Genomic DNA, 8,902 nt, shown 5'->3' with positions numbered 1-8,902 from the left:
ACACTCACTGCCCTTATCTCCAAAGTTGCAGACACCTAGGAGAATTTTATCTCTCGCTTCTTGTATCTTACGTGCTTGAGTTGTTGGTGACTTGTTCATTGCCATGGGTTTTATTTACTCCCTGTCTGGGTCCCTAACTGCTGGAGGGAGTGGGCAAGGTTTTTCTCACAACCATTATCAATCCTACTTAAAAACAGATCCTCAATAAATGCATATTAGTTTATGGCTTAAAAATCATGACTCCACTTCTTGGGTGAAATTTAGTTTGGACAATAATAATGGCTACTATTGATTGGGGAGCTAGTGCCTGCCAGACATCGTGCATATGTTACCCAATTGAACCTCTCTGCAGGGTAGGTATCACCTCCATTAAATGTCTCTGCAGGGTGAGTATTGCCTTCATTTAGTGGGGAGAAAATGAAGTCTCAGAGAGGCTAAGAGCTGTGCCCAAGCTCGTACAACTTCCAAGAGGTTGAGCTGAGATTAAAACCCTGGCCTGCAAGACTCCAGCATTCAGGGTCCTTTCCTTTAGCACCCAAACGCTGCTTCCAGGTCAAGAAGGAAAAACAGAGGCGTCAGAAGCAAAGCACTACTGGGAAACCAAAACTTGCATTCCTTCTGCTCATCTGTGCTGGCTGTGGGCCTGTGATTGATCCCTGTGCCAGGGCTGTGTGGAGGGCAGCTATCAACAGACCCCTGTGCATAAGAACAGAGCAGGGGCCATGGACACTTGGTTTTGCACACGTTAGCTGCTCCTGGGAGGTTCACTGGTGGAAGAGTAAATGAGCACAAACCACTTTCCTACTCCCCGACATGAACTGTGGCCTGTTGTGCGTTAGTGAAAAGGAGGCTCATGCAAATGCTGGTTGAGTTTTTCTAAGGCTACATGAATGGCACTACAATGCTGATAAAAATAATAACAAACTGTCAGATTATTTGCCTTTATTCTTTTTTGTGTGTGTGAAATAACTTTTATTTTATTTATTTTTATTTTTTTATTTTTTTATTATTATTATACTTTAAGTTCTAGGGTACATGTGCATAACGTGCAGGTTTGTTACATATGTATACTTGTGCCATGTTGCTGTGCTGCACCCATCAACTCGTCAGCACCCATCAACTCGTCATTTATATCAGGTATAACTCCCAATGCAATCCCTCCCCCCTCCCCCCTCCCCATGATAGGCCCCGGTGTGTGATGTTCCCCTTCCCGAGTCCAAGTGATCTCATTGTTCAGTTCCCACCTATGAGTGAGAACATGCGGTGTTTGGTTTTCTGTTCTTGTGATAGTTTGCTAAGAATGATGGTTTCCAGCTGCATCCATGTCCCTACAAAGGACACAAACTCATCCTTTTTTATGGCTGCATAGTATTCCATGATGTATATGTGCCACATTTTCTTAATCCAGTCTGTCACTGATGGACATTTGGGTTGATTCCAAGTCTTTGCTATTGTGAATAGTGCCGCAATAAACATCCGTGTGCATGTGTCTTTATAGCAGCATGATTTTTAATCCTTTGGGTAGATGTACCATATGACCCAGCCATCCCATTACTGTGTATTTGCCTTTATTCTAATCCCAAGCCTCTTACAAACTGTGTGACTATGGGCAAGCTTGGTAAGTTGCTTAACCTCCCTGAACCTCATCTTTTCACTTTTAAAAGGGAAAATACTGGAATGTGCTATAAAATCCAGTGCCTAGCACAATGTCTGGCACATAGAACAGCCTCAGTAAATGTTTGATGCTCAAAAGAATGAAATATAGAGATTGTGCTACTTATTTTGCATCTCCTGTAGCACCTAACATGTTTTGGATTGGTGTGTGATTAACAAATATTTGTGATTTGGGTTTGTCTTTGTAATTAAGAATAAGGACCTGCCCCATAAAACAAAACAAAACAAAACAAACACTAGCCCTCTTAAACATGGAGAAACTCCTGTCAAGAGAGCCTGTGATTTTACTGCACGGACCCATGGGGAGTTGTGGTATTGGAATTAATAACAAAGATCTGTTAATTCTCTGCCTTTGCCCAGGCTGCCTTCCAAGGCGTGATGTGGAATCCTGCTGTTTCTGCTCCAGATAAATCAATGATAATCTTCAACTCAGTGAGGGGCAAGTCATGGGGGTTGCTGTTGCAACTCCTGTGTCAACAGCACTGCTAAAAATCAGATTTCTTGGAACCCATTCATGAGAAGCTTAGAATATGCCAGATTGCTTGCTGGGCCTAAAATACTGCATGCATGTGGCGACTGTGACTTGGTTGTTTCCATGAATCCTCTTTTCCCTTAAGCCATGGGCAACATTTCCAAGTCACATGGCAGGGGTAGGGCTTCCGTCCTTAACAGTATTTTCACTAATGTTTATGGCCTAGGCCTGGCCTGTTCACTATGTACCACTCACTTCCTGGCACGGATTCTGTCCCAACAGGAGCAGAGAAGGCTGGGAAGGAATGGGGAGGGTGGGGTGCCTGTGCCCTCTGAGGACTGGTACCTTTCTTTTGCCTTCTTGATACCTTCTCTGGGGCAACTTTTGGGTAGGAGAACTTTTTATCCGACTTTCTATTTACTCATCTGTTTGTTTATTCCTTTATTCGCTGCTTATTTAACATGCTCAAAGGAAGCCCACGCTGAATGGGAAGCACTGTGGTGATTCTGGGGGAGCACAGAGAGGTGAGATGTTGAAGGGCTGAATGTAGGCAGAGAAAAAAAAAGACATCAATCTAACAACTGCTACCCCCAAATGCTAAGTGATTATCTCCAGATGGCAGAGTTACGAGTGGTTTTTATTTTATTCTCTTTCTTTATTTATGTTTCCAATGTTTTTCTTCAGTGACACACATTAGTATTTGTATAATAAAAGTTATTCAAATGGTAAGTACGTGGTCAACAGGTGTTCAGTGCACAGGGAGGTACAGGTGAAGACACTGGGAGGGTGGAGAGGAGGAGAAGGCTATTTCCCATCCAAGTGGAGCTGAAAAGGATTCTGGAGAACTTTTGTTGAATAGGGCCTTAAAGTTGGAGGGAGGCCTTGCTGTGGATGTCTGTGGGATTGTCTGCCTACCACTCTCCTCTCACGTGAAAGTATCCTTTCCCAACAGCCCACAGCAACTGTGCGCTATGAGCTTGCCCTCGCCCTGCTTTGCTTGACAGTCCAGTGGTGGGCGCCTAACCAAGGACAGCCACTCATTAGTCTTACCTGGAATTTTCAGATTTAAAGCTGGCAATATCTTTAGTGAAAGCCTAAAGAGGTTAAATTCAGGAGCTTCATGTATGTGGGTGTGGCAGGGAGGGATTTGGGCAGCCGTGTTTCCTGCAATGTGGATGAAATCACTACACCATGAGAGAGAACGAAATAGGCACCTGGAGAGAAGTGGAGAGAAGAGGTGAGAGCAGGAGAGTCATCGTGAACTCTGAGCCCCTGACTCCAGGTATTCCCAAATATCAGCTGTGCCCTCCTTTTCCCTAGCTCATAGAAGTTGGGTTATGAACTTGCAACCAATGTATCCTGTCTAAGACAGATGTCGCTAAGTGGAGAGAAGTGGTAAAGGATAGTGGTAGAAAAGCAAAGGACATGTAGGGGGCAGCTAGCTGTTGCATTTGCCTGGAAAGTGGGTGGTAAGTTTGTGAGTCTGTTGAGAGGGACTGAGTTAGTATGTGTGGTCACCTGTAAGGGTGGCAGGGTTCATATTTCAAGGTTTGAGTTTCTAGCCCTCTGCAGCATCTCACACTTCTCTCAGACCTCAAAAGGCTACAGTTCTATGACCAGCTACCAGGACCGATCTGCCTCCTCCAACATGCACCCCAAAGAAACTGGGGATGTAGTCACAGTGAGATCCTAAGCCAGGGAGTCCCTAAGTAAAGTCCAGCCTTAATGTGGACATGCTTTGCTTCTTCCAGGGGCCACTTAAAGTTGGAAGTGCAGGAATTGTACCCGCTTCTCCTCCTTTTCTGCAGCTTAGACTGAATTTCAGTCTCTCTTCATGATCTGACCATCTTGTGAGCTGTCACTGCAGCCAAACTGGCTCATTTATATATGTTCTCTCCTCTCTCCTTTGGGACCAACTCTGCTGGGCCTGCTAAGTGAAGGGTTAAGAAAAAGAGGTAAGGAAGACTCTGGATAACACACTAATTAGCTAAACCTTCCCAGGAACAAGAGAATATCAGCCACACAGTATCACATAGCTCTTCAAGAAAAGCCCTTGTCTGAAAGTTGGAGGGTCTCATCTTGGGGTACAGCAGGAAAGCTAGACACAGAATTCAGAGTTGAGGCATACTTTCGGCCCTCTTATTCTACAAATGCCCTCAATAAACGAAGGATATGTCAAGAACCCAGGCCCTGGACAATTTTAGCCATGTCACACTGACAACTGGTATACTAAAGCAATTTCGGTTCCTCATCATTCGGTTCCTCCATCTTTAGCATCTTGACTCAAACCATGCCCAGGAAGAGTGTTCAGAGAACACAGGCTGCCACACAGATCAGGCGTTTCTCTCCAGGCTCCAACACACATGCTCAGCCTGGATCAATAAGCCTGACTGTGTCTCTCTGGCTGGGATGGGAAACTGTCTGGACACACAGGTGGAGGCAGAAAGACCCCATGGGCTGTGTCTGTTTTATGCTTACCCAGTTACCTTAGCAACAGCATCTGCACCAGGACACAAGAGGAAGCAAAGCACCACCTACCAATGCCCCCACTGAGAGGAGTGGGGAGTAAAGTAAAAACCGGACTGGAATCAGGAGGCTTCGGTTCCTGGCCTGTCTGCTGGCCACTGGCTGGCTGCCCTTATCAAATCTCCTCACCTCCTGGGCCTGTTGTGGGCAGAAATGGGGCTGAGGGCTCTCTAGCTGGTTCAAGGATGCTGCTGAGGAGCATAGTCTCGGTGAGAAGACCCTACTGTTTGTGCTCCGAGTAGCTTCAAGCACAGGAACTGTGTCAGCAAACAACTGTTTTTTAGCTAGTCTTCCACAACTTAACTTTTCAGTCTCCACCTGTGATGCAGAAAATGTTTGCTGACCAAGCAGATGATTGAGCTGCAAGAAGTCCTCACCAGGATGGACATTTCTTCAGTTGAGGTAGGAGGTAAACCTGGCTTTGGTCCTTGAAGGCTCATGGAGAAGAAAAGAGATTGAGGTGGTCAAAAATAATTATGAGCACTTCAACTCTACAATTACATGTAGTAATAATAATGATAATAAAAGTAGGACCTCCAGTGTGATCTCTTCATGTCTGCTCTTGTCACATTCTCATAACCAGCTGTAAGGGAGGCAGAACAGAAATTATGACCTTCTTGCTACAATGGAGGACACCAAGGCACAGGGAGGCCGAAGACCCTGGGGCCGCCTGGGTGATGATGGCTGAGCTGGATCTGGACTGTGCGTCCTTTTCCTCCTTATCCCAGGACCTTTTTATTGGACATGACTCATGACAGCTATTATGAAGCAGAAACATCTTCCAACTTTGTTTGTGCAACCACTTTTAAACTTGATGCATGTCAGAGCACTTCTCTGAAGAAGGAAGAAAACTAAGATGGATGCATTCAACAAATAATTGTGCTGAGCACTCACTTTGTGCCAAGCACCTGGGATTCAAAAATGAACAATATGTGATCTCTACTTCCCAGCAGTTCAATTGATTAGATAAGTCTTTTTGCTTATTTAAATTTCTCATTTTGTATTGCATAGAATCACCGACCAAAAAGTGACACCCCCATCCTGCAACTATTTTTGTATCGCCACGAAATTCCACGGGGCTGCATCCACTGACAGGAGAAGGCACACTTCTAAAATCAGGAGAGGGTATCCAGGAACAAGGAACAAACATGAAAAACGGTAAGCAAATGCTAAAACCACTCCTGGCTCTGGGAGGGGCTTGGACTACGGGGAGATGAGAGAGGCCCCTTGGCTTGGTTCAAAAGTGCTTCCAGGAAAGAAGCTGGGAGCTGCTTCCTGGACAAAGGCTGAGGGACTGACAGGGAGTCAGAGAGGCAGCCCCAAGAGCCACTACACACCACGATCAGATGCTGGAAGGAAACCCAAAGCCCATTCTTTGAACACACACAGTCATTGAGGTCCTGATTCCACAGATGAGAGCTTGGGACCACACCCCACCCATAGCAAATCCTTTTCTGAATTGATATGTAGAATCTTAAGGGCAGAGGCTTAAAGCTCCAAGCTAGCTTGACAATGGGCTAAATCCTGTCACTAAATCTCAAAAAAAACTTTTTATCATTTTACCTCTTTCCCTAGACTGGACCCAACCATGCCTTGTCTTATGAACAGAAAAAGTATTCAAGCCGCTCTCTTAAAGCAGCTTTTATCGCCTCAGTGAAGTGGCAGTTTGGGGACAAATGTCCACATGAAGAACCCAAATGTTCCAAGCCTAAATAGGGTTCTAGCAACACACTCTTAACTCACAGAAAACAACCTCTAACTTAGATTTCTACTTTCCTTTGCAGGATCCGTAGCCTGGCCACACTGGTTTTAACTCCACAGGCCTGAAGACACAAGCAGAAGAGACTCAGGAAAGCCAAGGACTGAGCGAATTCACAATGCAAGCAGGAACATCAGAAGGCAAATTAGGGCCCACATGGTTTCGGTTTTAATGTTCTTCGTTTTGTTTTGTATTTTTCTTTAGAGATGGCATCCTGCTCTGTTGCCCAGGTTAGAGTGCAGTGGCTCGATCATAGCTCACTGCAGCTTTGAGCTCCTGGGCTCAAGCAGTCCTCTTGCCTCAGCCTCCTGAATAGCTGGGACTACAGGTATGTGTCACTGAGCCTGGCTTGTTGTTTTGCTTTCTAAGACCACATTTACATTAGCCCATCTATTGTTCAGAGTCTTGCTATGTTGCCCAAGCTGGTCTCAAACTTCTGGGATCAAGTGATCCTTCTGCTTCAGCCTCCCAAGTAGCTGGGATTACAGGTGTGTGCCACTGCGTCCAGCTTAGCCCATCTTTTTTGTTGTTGTTTTTTAATTTTACTTTAAGTTCTGGGATACATGTGCAGAATGTGCAGGTTTGTTACCTAGGTATACATACATGTGCCATGGTGGTTTGTGTACCTATCAACTCGTCATCTAGATTATAAATTCTGCATGTATTAGGTACTGGTCCTAATGCTCTCCCTCCCCTTGTCCCCTACCCCCTCACAGGCCCCAGTATGTGATGTTCCTCGCCCTGTGTCCATGTGTTCTCATGTTTCAACTCCCACTTATGAGTGACAACATGCGGTGTTTGGTTTTCTGTTCCTGTGTTAGTTTGCTGAGAATGATGGTCTTCAGCTTCATCCATGTCCCTGCAAAGGACATGAACTCATTCTTTTTTATGGCTGCATAATATTCCATGGTGTATATGGGCCACATTTTCTTTATCCATTCTATCATTAATGGGCATTTGGGTTGGTTCCTATCTTTAAAACAATGAAGAAATGCTATAAGAGCCAGGCCATTGGGCTACAAATGGAGTTGAATTATCTCCATGTTATAAACATAAAAAATTAGACCCAGAACTTGAAAGAGGTCTTAGAGATAATCTAATTTATTGATGTTATTTTTCAGTGAACAGTCTGAGGCCTCAGTCATACTGATAGTAAGTATGACCAGCTACCACTTAAAGATCTCCCACTCAGAATCCGGCACTGGGTAAGGATCATGTAATGGTTTGCCAGGGCTACTGTAACAAAGCACCGCAAACTGTGTGGCTTAAACAACAGAAATGGATTGTTTCACATGTCCAAGATCAAGGTGTCGGCAGGGTTGGCTCCTTCTGAGGACTGGCAGGGAAGGATCTGTTCCATGCCCCTCCCTCCCAGCTTCTAGCAGTTTGCTAACAACCTTTGGCATTGCTGAGCTTGTGGAAGTGTCACCCTGAGCTCCGCCTTCGTCTTCACGTGGTGCTCTCCCTGTGTGCATGCCTGCCTCTGCATCCAAATTTCTCCTTATTATAAGGACACCAGTCACTTGGGAGTAGGGTCCACCCTAATGACTTCATCTTAACTAATTATATCTGCAATAACTCTATTTCCATATAAGGTTCTATCCTGAGGTACTCAGGTTAAGACCTCAACATATGAATTCTGGAGGACACAATTCATCCCAGAAGTCTACCTTGTATCGGGTCCTCACGGCAAGGCTGCAAACCTGGGGGATTGGTAGCCCAGTCCCACCTCCCACGAGCTAATGAATGTGGGTAAGTTGTTTAACCTCCTTGTGCCTCAGTTTCTTCATCTGTAAGATGGGGATAACACAGGCCCACAATTTTGAAATGTTAAAAGCTCCAAAATATGAAAAAATGTATTTATAACTCATTTGGCAGCAAAACCTGACCTGAAACAAGCACATTGACTGAAAGTATCCTTGTGTCTTGAGTTGACACAAGGATACTTACAGTCTTTACTTATGCAACATATATATGTGTCACTACAGAAACTAGAAACATCAGTATATTTCATAACAGGATGCTGTTGCAGATGCCATGAGGTGTTATGAAGCCTCTCGTATATATACTGTATATCTTTCTCAAATCCCCAAGTTCTGACATGCCAAGCACTGCTGGTCCCAAGCAAGAGTTTGAATAAGGGACTGTGACTCTTCAGTGTATCTATCACAGGGTTATAACGAGGATTAAATGACTTAATGTTTGTACAGTGCATAGACTATTACCTGGCACATAGCAAGCACTATATACATATTTTTTAAATAAAATAACAATAGCTATCTTGTCTAAAGTAACTCAGGTGGAAGGCTAGAGAGGAAGGTTCTTTGAGACTTTGAGTGCAGGAATGCCTGACAAGAAGCCGTGCTGTCTGTGTGTGTCATGCTGCCTCTGCGACTCCAGGTCTGGGGCTTATGTCCTTTGGTTCACAAACTAGCCTTGTTTATGCAATAGTTTGAAGCAATCTCTGCCTT

General features: G+C 44.7%; 1 long non-coding RNA gene across 1 annotated transcript; it reads left to right on the top strand.

Annotated features, from left to right (window-relative positions):
- Nucleotides 1-224: 224 nt before the first annotated feature.
- Nucleotides 225-8,808, top strand: LOC144339510 (uncharacterized). Its single transcript, XR_013414531.1, has 3 exons — nt 225-5,830; nt 6,457-6,759; nt 7,553-8,808. It is a non-coding gene; the product is annotated as an uncharacterized LOC144339510 (long non-coding RNA).
- Nucleotides 8,809-8,902: the final 94 nt, after the last annotated feature.

The sequence above is a fragment of the Macaca mulatta genome, chromosome 2 (genome assembly GCF_049350105.2).
Source record: "Macaca mulatta isolate MMU2019108-1 chromosome 2, T2T-MMU8v2.0, whole genome shotgun sequence".
In the NCBI taxonomy this organism is placed as follows: Eukaryota; Metazoa; Chordata; class Mammalia; order Primates; family Cercopithecidae; genus Macaca; species Macaca mulatta.
The sequence above is the reverse complement of the archived record's forward strand: the minus strand, read 5'-3'. Positions and strand labels throughout refer to the sequence as shown.